Here is a 13,438-nt window from a genome sequence, read left to right as displayed (position 1 = left end):
TCCTATAGGAAAAAATTTCGGACACTTGTGTGTCCTATCCACATCCTCCTTGGGGACGTCCACGCATGCCCCATAGGACGTAATGGTATAAAAGCCCCGCCCCCGCGGGTCCCGTCAGATTTCGACCCCTCCAAAGAAGAAAGGGGGAACCTGTTTATGCACATATCCTGCACATTGCATTTCGGGGAGGCTGGTGGGCGCATGTGAATCCATGAAAGATACCAACGCTGGAGAAATGGAGTTACAGGTAAGAAACTACTCCCTTCTCCAGCATTGGATCTTTCATGGATTCACATGCTTAGAATAGATTGTATAGCAGTATCCTAGAAGGAGGTGAGAATGCAATGCAACATACATTACAAAAACAAACCACTCCTAGTCCATATATATATATATATATCATTGAAAAAGATGGCGCAGCACTGCCCTCCCATCTGTACTTCATCCGCATGCTGCCTTTCCAGGCAGTAATGGCGTGTGAACGTGTGTGGGACTGACCACGCCGCCGCCTGGCAGATGTCTGTCAGAGGAATTCCTGCCCATAGCGCCGCGGAGGAGGCTGTCGATCTCGTGAAATGAGCTCTAGGGTGCCCTTGTAGGGGTCTCCCGGCCTTGGAGTGACTAAAAGCAATTGCCGACGAGACCCATCGAGCCAGTCCTTGCTTGGAAATTGCCCTTCCTCTCGTCGACGGACCATATGCGATGAACAGCTGTCTGGTAGTTCTGAGTTCTTGCGTTCTTTGCAGATAAAACTTTAACGCTCTTTTCACATCGAGAGTATGAAGAGCCTTTTCCGCCGTCGACGACGGGGTCGCAAAGAAAGTAGGGAGAGCAATGGTCGAGTGCTTGTGATAGACCGTCGGTACTTTCGGGATGAAAGTAGGATTAGTTGATAGTATCACTTTATCTTTAAAGAATCTCATATATGGAGGGTCTATGACTAATGCCTGTAATTCCGACACTCTTCTAGCTGACGTAATGGAAATTAAGAAAGCCAGCTTCCACGATAGGAACTGCATGGATGAAGAGGACATTGGTTCGAAAGGAGGCTTCATTAAAGCCGCCAACACCACATTTAGACTCCACGATGGTGGGAACCGCTTCGTAGGGGGAAAAGTTCTAAAGAGACCCCTCATGAAATGTTTCACCAGTCTGTCGCTGAATAACGGTGCGAAATGTCTCCTTCTCGTGAACCTTGAGATGGCCGCCAGGTGCACCTTGATGGATGACGAGGATAGCCCACTCTCTGCTAGGTGAAGATACGGTAAAATTTGTTCAGGAGTTACTTCCCAAGGCCGTATTTCGTGCTGTGTTTGCCACCACATACAGAACCTTCGCCACTTGCATATGTATGACTTGTTAGTGGAAGGAGCCCTAGCCGCATGTAGAATTTTCTGGCAATCCGACGAGACTTTCAAATTGCCAAATTCTGCAAAGTCAGGAGCCATGCCGTCAGGTTGAGGCTGTCCGGATTGTGATGCCACACCGTTCCCTTGTCCCTGGATAGGAGATTCAGAACTTTCTGGAAAGTTATCGGTTGTTCCAACGACAGGTGTAGTAGGTCGGAAAACCACGGTTGTCTCTGCCAATACGGTGCCACCAGAATGACCCGGCATTTGTATCTGCGAATCCACTGTATTGTCCTCCGTATAAGGGGAAACGGAGGGAAGGCGTACAGGAACTTGTCTACGGAAATGAGAACGCTTCCCCTAGGGATCCTTTCTGAGGCCATCTGCTCGCATTTATTGTTTTCTTTCGTTGCGAAGAGATCGACTGAGGGGTGACCCCACCTTTTGAAGATTCTTTGCAGCTGAATGGTGTCCATCTCCCACTCGTGTATCTGAGCCATGCTCCTGCTCAGGGAATCCGCTTGTACGTTCTTCACTCCTGGGAGATGGTGAGCCACTATAGATATGTGTTTCAAAGCCCAATGCCATACCTTTTGAGCCTCCACAGAAAGGGTCCTGGATCTCGTGCCGCCTTGTTTTATCAAGTAGAACATGGCTGTCGTGTTGTCTGTCAGCACTCTCACTCTCGACCACTTGATATGTGGGAGGAATGATTTCAAGGCCCATCTCACTGCCCTCAGTTCCAGCACATTGATAAGTAGGCGTGATTCGGTGGGAGACCATCTGCCCTGGGTTTGGTGGTTGTCCATGTGTGCTCCCCAGCCCGTCAGGGATGCATCCGTGATGATGGTATTCTGAAATTCGGGTTCTTGTAGAGGAACCCCTTTGTCCAGGTTGTGAACGATTTTCCACCATTGGAGGGCTCGGATGATTTCGTCGTCGGTTAGCCTGTCTGACCACCGACCCGTGGACTGCTTCCATCTGTCCGCTAGGAATTCCTGAAGTGGCCTCATGAACAATCAACAGTTGGCTACTAGATGGATGCAGGAAGCTATGGAACCTAGGATCGCCACATACTTTCTCACTGAGAGTGTGCCATGTAGACGTAGTTGACTCGTCAGCCGATTGATCTTTGACATTCTGTCTAGGGAAGGCTTCACTATTCCCGAGTGGGTTTCGAATTGAGCTCCCAAGAACTTTAAGTTCTTTGATGGCCTTAGAGAGGACTTTTCGAAGTTCACTGCGAACCCCAGTCGTTGCATAAGATGTAAGGTAGCCTGTACGCTGTCGTTGGTCGACGCCGAGGAGGATCCCCTCACAAGCCAGTCGTCGAGGTACGGGTGTACATGATGCCCTTTCTTTCTCAGCCAGGCTGCCACGGGCGCCAAACATTTTGTGAACGTTCTTGGGGAGGATTTGAGACCAAACGGGAGCACTGCGAATTGGTAGTGTGTCTGACCTACCATGAACCTCAAACTTCCTGTGTTTTTGACACATAGGGATGTGGAAGTACGCGTCCTGTAGATCTAGTGATGCCAAAAAATCTCCCACTTGAACAGACCTGATCACTTCCTGCAGCGTGAGCATTTTGAATTTCTGGCTCTGTAAGGTCTCGTTGAGGTCGCGTAGGTCGAGAATGGGACGCCATTTTCCGTTCGGCTTTTTTACCACAAAACACCGCGAGCCCTTGGCCTTTCTGCGATGCAGGGGCTAACTCTATGGCACGTTTCTGTAACATAAGTGCTACTTCCTGCAGCAAATTGTCCAGATGTGGTTGGGGTATAGGTGGACACTTTGGAGGTTTGCATTTGAATAATAGAGAATTTCCGTACCTCACTGTGTCCAACACCCACTGATCTGTTGTGATGTTTTCCCATTCTTTGACGCAGCTTGACACTCTTCCTCCCAGAACGGTGCGCTTTCCGTCATTGCTGGTCTTTCTGTTTGCTCGTCGACGACGAATAGGTCGGTCGTCTCTTGGATGACTGGAAGTTTCTGCGCCGGCTTGAGTTTTGAGAGGCACGTCTATATCCTTGGGAAGAGTACGCCGATCTGCCGAAGGATCTATCCCTGGGTGTAGAAAATCTTGAGTTGCCAGATGCCCCTCTAAAGGGACGAAAAGATTGAAAGTGTTTACCACCCTGAAGAGCACCCAACGACCGTGCCGTATCCGAATCCTCCTTCATGCCCTTCAAGGCCTCGTCCACCTTTTCTCCGAAAAGAAGGTCACCTTCGAAGGGCATGTCCAATACCTTATACTGCACCTCGGGTCTGAAGTTGGTGCACTTAAGCCAAGCCTGGCATCTTAGAACAACTCTGTTTATCTGCTTAAAACCCGAATCTGCCAGGTCCACCGCTACGTTAATAGCATGATTCGACACCTCTTCGCCCTCTCGTACCAGAGACATCGCCGTTCTTCTATGTTCCTCCGGAAGGTGGTCCAGTATAGGGGCCAGTCTGTGCCACATCTCCCTGTCGTACCTGGCCACAATAGCCAGAGAGTTGGCTGCTTTCACAGTTGCAGCACCCACGGAAAGAACCTTACCAAACACGTCTTGGCGCCTTGCCTCATTATCCGGAGGGGTAGAGCACTTGTGTTGAGCCTTGGCTTTCCTCGTCGCCGCTGCCGACACCATGAATCAGGTGTAGGTTGGGACGAAAGACACTTCGGGGTAGAGTCTGGCACTTTAAATTTCTTTTCAATGCGGCCTTTGACGGCCGGTTCAGAAAACGGGTGACGCATGGTTTGAACACCCTCTTTCCAGACATGATCTAAAATGGGTATTGAGAATATTGAGCGTCTATTCTTACCCATATGATTGAATAGAAAGCAGTCCTTTTTCTCCTCCTGCTGGGCCAGGCCATACTCCTTACATGCTTTTTCCATCATTGAATGAAAAGCGCCAATATCGTCTGGTGGCGATGGGCGAGTGGGGCTCTTTGGTGTTTCCAGTTCCACATCCGAAACCCAGGGTGGATCCCTAGATGGAGACAGGGAGATATCCGATGCTGACCCACGGTCAGATAAACAGTCCGAAAGCTCACCCTCCCCCTGGACTACTGGAGTCACCGGAACTCCGATAGTTTTGGTTGGACGGTGTGACGGGCAGGGTTCGTCGACGGGGAGGGGGCGGGGGGTGGTACTTGGCTCGTAGCCCAAGGTCTTCCGGGCCCGCAATCCTGAAACCGTCGTCTTCCTTCGAGGAAATCGACACTGCTTGTTCCTGCAGTAACGTGTCCGCAACCCCATATCAAAAACTTCTGGTCTCCAGGCCAGAACTTCGGTCGACGAGGACATCGTCGCCGTCATCGGGTTGATGACGGGGGAAACCAATTGCGTCAGAGGCAGTGAGGACACGGACTGGTTTGTCGTCGTCGACGGTGGGCCTGCAGGTGGCTTAGGCGGTCCCGCCTTAACGGTGCTCTCCCTGCGTTTATCCGATTCTCTACTCGTGGCAGATCTATGAGGATCGCCCGAGGAGGATTTTGGCCTTTCCTTTCCTTGTTTTTTCGACGATGATGATGGTATCTTTTTTGAAGATTCTTTTGAAGAGTCCTTGGAAGACTGGCTTCGTGGAACATCCCTTTCCGCCGGTCGAGTCTTCTTCGCCGGTAGTTCCGACGAGGTTGAACGGCGCGGGCCTCCCGATGTTTTCGTCGAGGCCACGCTGCGCACGGAGCCCACCTCCGACTGAGGGTATGCTCCCGCCCCGTCATTCAACCACGACACCAGCCGCCGATTCCGATCTTTCAGGGTTTTCTGAGAAAAACGTTACATATTTCACACTGGTCTGCGGAATGATGAGGGTGGAGGCAATAAATACAATCTAGATGGCAGTCCCCCTCGTAAACCTTCAATCCGCATGTGGCGCACGGGCGAAACAGGTTTGCCCGACATTCTGGTAAGACCAAAAAACCTCAGAGGCTCGTTCGGTCAACCCAGCGAGTAATTTCAACGATAGCCTAGAAAGTAGAGACTACGCGAGGAGATCCCACTATCTTTGGAGACGGTTGAAATCTGACGGGACCCGCGGGGGCGGGGCTTTTATACCATTACGTCCTATGGGGCATGCGTGGACGTCCCCGGGGAGGTGTGTCGGAAGTTTTTTTCCTATAGGAAACGACTATATATGTGTACCGAGGGTTCCCAGTCTGACGACCGGGAATATTCTAAGCATGTGAATCCATGAAAGATCCAATGCTGGAGAAGGCAGCTGGATCCACTTCTTCAAACCTAAGGTACTGTCTTCACTAAGGGGGGTACTTACCTCTTGTCTGTAGCTTGCATTATCTCACTTGTGACTTGCAGTAGCTGCTTTTGCAGAGTTGATCTCTGCTCTGTCTTTCACAAGTGTAACGGCTTGTGGCCCAACAGTGATTTCCTCACAACTCTCGAACGTTGTGCTATCAAAAGAAGTGCCTCAGCTACATAGACATTGTTCAAACTGACTTTAGCTGTCCCGGATCCCTGCAGACTCTTCTGAACCATTGCCTTTGACTCCAACTGTCCCACATAGGTGGTGCATAAGTTTAACTTGTATTGCTGGGAAAGATTGAAAAGTATTCACATGCTCTGAGAACCTGTTAATCTTTTTCCTTCCCTAACCTTTTCCACCACCTCAGAATTTTACCAAGCACAAAAAGTGATATATAAATGCCAATACTGCCCTAGTAATTGAAGTCACCTCAGGGTGTAGAAGTGTGTATGAAGCATCTGAAACTAATAACTACTGGCTTATACAGATTCTGAGAAAGTGTTCTGAAGTATATTTTTATTGTTGCATATTGCCATTTTCAAAGAAGGCTTTTTTGAAACTGTTCGTTCAATAAATGAATAAGTTTTTACTATATAACCGCGAGTATTATTTGTATACTTTTATTTGTAGATTTCAATGCTACAGCTCACATTTACCCCTTCTGAGATGCCTGGCTGCTCAGACACTCTGCCAACTTGTGTAGTACAGACCTATACCAGTTGTCGACCAGTGAGAGTGCCACTGGTGGGTCTGTATGATCCGGCGACTGACATAGAAGTCTTCATAAAACTGGTCTACATCCCGTGTCGCCTCGGTCCTCAGTGTCGTGGAAGCTATGAGTGGAATCAAAGAAGGAAAGTTACCCTGGGCCCTGTTAAGGGGTAGCTAATTGCAAGGTGTCAGTTACGGCCCTTTTGCGGGGAGGTTGGGCAAGTGTGCCCCACTAGTTGGTGTGCTTTGGAGATTCTGTAGAACATCTGGGTGGCAGTCGAAAAATTGGCCATCGAGGACATGCGTCTCATGACCCTATTTCCTCTGCAGACCACTGGGAAGAGCTTGGGGCAGCAGGAGATGGGAGTGGGAGGAGTGGGGTCTGGGTCAGGGTGTTTCTTGTGCCTCATAACCCTAGAAATGGTCCACCTCCCACCCCCCGCCCACGTCATATTCCACTTTTGGCTAGATGACTTGTGGACTTTTAATTTTTTTAAGTCTGACCCTTAAGCAGCGTGTTCGGCACAAGTTTTCTGATGAGTTCTGAAATTATTTCACTGATGGCTTTCGCAGTGGCCTTCAACGTGCCTTTCTACGTTCGGTCGTCAGCATGCACGATTTGGTAGATTTGGACACATCGTTAGAACTAGATTTTTCATTTGATTTTTGGGGACGGTCGTGATGCTGGTGGACCTCGCCCTTTATGCTGTGTGTGGCCTTTCGGTCAGCGTTTAAGTCGACTTGAGGCCTTGGGTTGTGTTAAATGTGGGTAGGTCTTTCTGTGCTAGTGCCACAGAGTGTCATTAGGCAAGATTGTATGTAGCCAACACCAGCCTTGTCCTCTGGGCGCAATAGGCATCCCAACCTTTGGTATAGGTCTGTACTACATAAGTTGGTAGAGTGACTGAACAGCCAGACATATCTCAAGAGGGGTCAATGTGAGTTTTGTAGGTGCAACAAAGATATTCAGAGTGACAGGTATTCAAATAACACTCAAGGATTTTATTAAAATATAAATTTAACAGTTTTAAAATGAGCCTTCTTTGGAAAGGGGCAGTATAAAACAATCAAATACACTTTAAAAATACAGTGTAAGTAGATAGCCTTTTCGGATGTTAGGGGGAATTCTCAGAAATGTGCTAAATCCTCTGCCTTAGAGACCCACCCCCGCAAATCTGCTGGCTATTAGGACTTAATTTCCAACCTGGAGAGAGCGAGACCCTCTTCCCCCTCCACACTCTCGTATTTATGTGATTTGAACTCTGTCAGACTCCACAACCAAAAGACAAACTCCATAGGCATCATCTTTACATTGTCACAGGACCTTCAGTGCAGTGGCACATAAGTATTTCAGATATCGCAAAGGTTTAATAACTACTGTTTCCTAGAGTGTTAGGGAGAAATCTCAAACATGTGCCAATTGCCTTCAATTTAGAGACCCCTAGCAACTTAGATGGATTTTTTTTTTATTTTAACCTGGAGAAAGCAAGACCCTTTTTACCACTCTCTCATGTATTTTAATGAGATTTTATAAACACTTTTGGTTGTGGAATCTAACCAGCTCCATAAGCATCTTTTACAATTGTGCCACACTGCACCTCCAGTGCAGTAACACTTCCCAAGGTTTAAATACCTTCTCTGGCATCAACTACTGTTTCCCATAGCAGTAAAGGGAAATTGACTTTACTTTGCATTGTAGTTGCTAGACGCAGCACACCTTATCTTACAATCGAGTGCTGGAGGGGTTACTTAATTCCCCGTGTCTAAATGCTCATGTAACAATTTTTAGGTTACCCTTCCCTCAATTGACTGGCTGGTGGCAGTGGTTTCGTTTTGAACTACCATGGTTTGCTTTTACTGCGACCGTTCGTGGACCCGGTAACAACATCTGTGGGAGCCATTTTATTCTAAATGGCATCCAGCCATCTTTTCTAAAATGGTGCCCAATGTTTTCGCCAGTTCTTTGTGGGAAGGTCCTTCTAGAGAGTTTCTCTGCACGCCAAACCAGGTTTAGTTTCTTTGTTCATTCACCGGGCTTCAGGAGTGAAACTCACCTCTGGCTCCAGAGTGTCGGGGTAGGCTGGGGCACTCCCAGTGCTTAGTCGCCAAGGAGACAGTCATACACTCCCAGGCGATTGGCCGGCTGGTTATCCGGCAAGGACAGCCACCCTCTGGGGTGACTGACAGGTAGGCTGGAATGAATGGGAGAAACCTGCATAAAAGGCAAGGCTTTTTGGCTTGGAAGATAGTCGATCACTGGACGCCTGCTGCAACTCCTGGACCGTTGGTTTGCCCGGTGAAGCCCTGCTGCTGTGCTGAAGCTCCGAATTCACCTCAACTAGAGAAGCCGTCAAGGAAGACTTCTCCCCTGGAGATGGTGGGACCACTCAACTCCCGAGTAAGCCACCTGGGCATCCTCGCAGATCTGGTTGAATAGCCACTGCAGTTGTTGCTGGAACCAAATAGCCAGGAAGAGGAACACCAGATTGTGTGCGTTGCTTTTTGTTAGATAGAATTGCATGCAGTACCCTCTGGGACCACCACATACAATTAGGACTAAAGGTGTAAGCAAAAACCAACCTTTGGTAGAATTCTGTACTAGAGAGTTTGTGGTAGCGAGCTGAGCAGCCAGGCTTATCTCAAGAGGGAATGTGACCTTGTAAGGGCGTTACACAAAAGGTCTACAATGACAAGTATTCAGATAGAAACTTATACTCAAGGTTTCTTGGTAAAAACACTTAATTTATTACACAATCATGTATAAAGCATTCACTAAATGAGGCAACGATACTACACAAAAAGTATACTACAGTACTGATTACTAAGCAGTTGAGCTCCCTGGAAGTAGGAGCAAAATAGCCTTAAAGTAGGAGCAAAAAGGCATAAGTTAATAAAACGATTATTACATTTACTTTAACAGTGCAAATAGTTTGAGTTCACCAGAGGAGTTGATTCAATGCACTGGGTAGGCCAAAGTCAATGGGCTAGTGTCTTGTATAGGTAAAACGGTTCTGGAATTTAAACGGAAAAGACTGCCACGGTTCTTAGAAGTAGTTCACGGAAGAAAGGTTTGGATGTCGGGTCACAAGCTGACTAGGCCTGCAAGCTGCCAAAGTTCCACGAACATTTGCGGTGAGAGGTAAATTCTGTCGGGTTTTCACAGTACCTTATATTGAAGAAAAGATGCAGCTGAAGACTTATGTTCCTCGAGATCTCGCTGTTCCTGAGCCCTAGTCGTGGTGCCAAGAGGAAGGACGGGGGACTCCTGCACTGCACATGTCACCATGCTGGCAAAATGGCAATAATTCTGGTTCTTCAAGCACACAAGCTGGTGTCCTTCCGCCTGGTTAATCCTAACCAGCTCCGAGAATGGTATCTAGGTGGCTTACGAGTCGATTGGTCCTACCAACTGAAAGTCCTTGAATGGGCTTCTCCGTCGAGATGACCGTGGCGATTTGGGCCTGCAGCAGGGCTCCACCGGCAAACCAACGGTCCAGTAGTTGCAGCAGCCGTCCTCTTCCAGCTCGTCTTCGGCTCTTTCCTTCCAGTGGTCGACTACCTTCCAAGCCAAGAGACTCGCCTTTTAAACAGTATTCTCCCTTTCATTCCAGCCTATCTGCCACTCACCTAGCAGGGTGGCTGTCCTTGCCAGACAGTCAGCCAATCACGCCAGAGTGCGTTTGGGTCTCTTAGGAGACTAAAGAGGGAGTTTCAGGCACCTCTCACTTCCTGCCCAACTCAGTCATTCAGACGCCAGAGGGGGTCTTCAGTCCTGAAGCATGCAAAAGGCATGGAAACAGGGACCAAACCTGGTTTAGCGCGCAGAGACAAACTCTAGAAGGACCTTTCCAAAATGAAATGGCGAAAAAAGACGACCGGGACCTGTATAAAAAGGGGGCTTAGGTGCCATCTTGAAAAACATGTCTCCCTGGATTTTTAGCTACTGGTGTTCGTGTTGTAAAACCACTGCCACCTGCCATTTGAATCGGAAAGGGTAGCAGGGGACGCCTACATGAGTTTGACATAGGGGATACTAGGTAACCCCTCCAGCACTATTGTAAGGTAGTGTGTACTAGGTCTAGGAATTTAAAAAGACTAGTAAAGTCAATCAAACTTTACATTCTCCGGGAAACAGTTTATCCCAGAGAAGGTATTTAAACCTTGGGAGAGCCTGGAAAGCTTCCCGGTGTCACTGCCCTGAGGGAGCTGTGTAACACACATGAAAAGATGGCTATGGAGTTTGTCTAAAACTACATAACCAAAAGAAACAAACACAAAAAACAAACAATTAAAAAGTTCATCAAAGTCCCAAAGTTTAGTAAAAGCTGGGGGCTCTAAGGTTGAAGGAATTGGCATATTTATGAGAATTCTCCCCAACACTACTAAAGAACCTATTCTGACACTGCCTGTTTGTCACTAGTCCTAGTGACCTCCCTTCTGCCACTGAGAACACTCATGCTCGAAGAATAAGTGAAAGACTTAAGGGGTTAGGGCTTTTGCCTACAAAAGAAAATGTGTTAAAAGTTACTTACTTGTAAAGAGTTGGGTGGTGACTAATTCTTAGAGTGAACAGTTACAAAAGTTCTTACTTACCTTGGATGTGTGATGCACTATTCTTAAAAGTATGGTTAACATCTTTTCTTTCCTTAGAAACTGTTGTGCAATTCTAATAGAAAGTAGATGTGAAGGTATTTTACTCTGATTAGGTGGTGCCTCTGTGCCTCTTCCAAGTGTTGGTTTCACTGGATTATTCCTGCAGGGTAAATGTATGGGTACCCCCCCCCACCAACTGGGTCTTGCTTCCCTTGACTTACTGTTAGCCTGTCCAGAATAAGTCTGCATTAGGTTGTTGCCTACCTAGAATAACTGAGTCATTTAGTAAAGTGTAACATTGGGTTTTAAGTTCCCTGTGCCATCTAACCTAGAGTCTGTGGTTCTAACTGTCCCCGATAAGTCATCCTTCAGTTTTCCTTATAGCTGGTAAAGATCTAACCTAGACTGCTTGTTAGATATAAAAAGTATAGGTTTTTACTTACCTTGAGTTAGTGGTGTGCCTTCCCAAAAACAAGTTACAAGAGTTACTGCTCATCTCCATCTGCGGTTCACTGATCTTCTACAAGGGTGTAGAAGCCGAGAACCCTACCGTCCAGTGTGCCCTGATCCCAGGAGGAACCTCCCTGCCTGCACTGGTAACATTCTGTGATGCAAAGAATAATCCAACAGGTGTCTGCTTAGTTACAGCCAGAGCCTTGCAGGACTATGAATGGGCCATGAAAAGCTAGTCAGATTTTTAGAACGCAGACGTCCTAGCGACATAAAAGCTCAAGGCTCTTTTGGGACAGTGGTCCCGCTCCTACTCAGTGAGGTGGCGAGTAGAAGACCATTAAATATATGTACTGAGAAAGGTGGAACTCAAATCACTTTCGGGAAAAAATAAAAACACAGGAACAGGGGCTTGAAACACAATGCCTGCAACTAACTAACCCTGCGGATGTGATAGCAACCAAAAAGACAGTTTTCAAAGACAACAGTCTCAAGGAACAGGAATGCATGGGTTGAAACTGAACCCCCAATAAGAATGTCGGACCCAGATTAAGATCATAATCTTGAACAAAGTTGGCGGAAACCTAGTCAAGGCCCTTCTGGAATTGGGTCCTAACCAGGATCGTGAAGAAAGAACCTTGATCCTTTTGAACACAGACAAGGCCCCCAAATATCCTTCGAATGTGGTAACCCGAAGACCTGCTGAGGCTAGTGACAGAAGGAATGCCATCACTTTAGTGGCAGGGCAAGAGATGGGGTAATTTTCGCGTTCCTGCACCACGACTCAAACCTTCTCCACTTGCACGCGAGAGTTTGTAGACTGACTGCGTGCGGCCAGCAACACCTAAAGTACCTCTGAGAGGTCCCAGTCATCATACCTCATCCTCTCTAGAGCCACGCATGTAGATGACTCCGGGGTCAGGTGGAGTACCAGACCTTCCAACTGGGTCTGGAGATCTGGTCGGCGAGGCAACTGGTGAGCTGGACAGATCCAAGAGATCAAAGTATCAGGTTCTCCTCGCCCAATCAAGGGCAGGATTAAGATCATGGCTGCTTGAAAACGATTCAACCACCTGAGAACCCAAGTAATGATGCAAATTTGGGGGGTGGGGGGAGGAGTCCTGCAGAGCAAAGGTCCACTCCACCAGGAATTCATCCCCCCAGTGCACCATTCGCTGGGAATCCACTTTAGCAAAGCTACCAGCACTTCCTGATGGACTCCGTGGCACACAGATCCACTGCTGGGGTATCCCAACAAGAGAAGACCTCCTCCAGGGCTTCCTGCTACACTTCTCACTCGTGTAAGGCTTGGCTCTGCCTGCTCAAGAGAATCCACCAAGGCGATCTCTGTCCCAGCCAGATTAACTGCTGAGACCTGGTCTCCAGAACCAGAGCTGCATCACCTCTATGCGGATGGGGGGAGGGAGCTCACACCACCTTGCTTGTTCAGGTAGTGCATGGCCTCCGTGTTGTCAGTCAGAATCAGGACATGCTTCCCCTTGAGATGGCTCGCAACTCCAGCTGTTGATGTGCCACCTGGCTTACATCGGTGACTAAACATCACACCTGCAAATCCTTGCAGTGACTATCCCAACCCTTCAGATGCATCTGCAACCACTTGGGCCTAAGTCGTGGACCACGAGAGGATCTGTGAGTGCTCTGAGCTACTGTGACCACTGACCTCTTGTAGGGATCTCATGCGCAGCCTGGCCTCCGGCACTAGTCAAATACAGGCGGCCATGAGAACTAAGAGGCAGAGGAAGGAAGCACCCGGTAAGGTAGCACGATTCTGGAGATAGTGCAGGGGCAACACACTCGCCTTGGAAGCAAGAGGATGTGCAGCCTGCACTTAGAAACCTCTGGGTATTAAGCGCGTTATAAAGAACCAATTACAATTATAAAGGGTTCCATCTGTGCTATGCCGGCCACTCTTTGGGAGGGAAGGCCTTCCCCACCCGAGGGTCTAGGACTGCTTTGATGAACTGGAGCATTTGGACCTGCATCATATGGAACATCAAGTTCAGGAATAAGCCCAGTCTATGCCATAGCAGGCAGGTGTCCTCCAGATGAGACAAGCCG

The 13,438-nt window shown here is 48.1% G+C and overlaps 1 protein-coding gene across 2 annotated transcripts in view; it reads right to left on the bottom strand.

The window, feature by feature from the left end:
* Window positions 1–13,438, bottom strand: part of ZNF638 (zinc finger protein 638) — an 846,814-nt gene that overhangs the window by 162,613 nt on the left and 670,763 nt on the right. The window lies entirely within an intron of this gene.

Source organism: Ambystoma mexicanum, chromosome 6q (genome assembly GCF_040938575.1).
Source record: "Ambystoma mexicanum isolate Mex_15411 chromosome 6q, UKY_AmexF1_1, whole genome shotgun sequence".
Taxonomy (NCBI): Eukaryota; Metazoa; Chordata; class Amphibia; order Caudata; family Ambystomatidae; genus Ambystoma; species Ambystoma mexicanum.
Note: the sequence above shows the minus strand (reverse complement) of the source record. Positions and strands in the feature narration are given on the sequence as shown.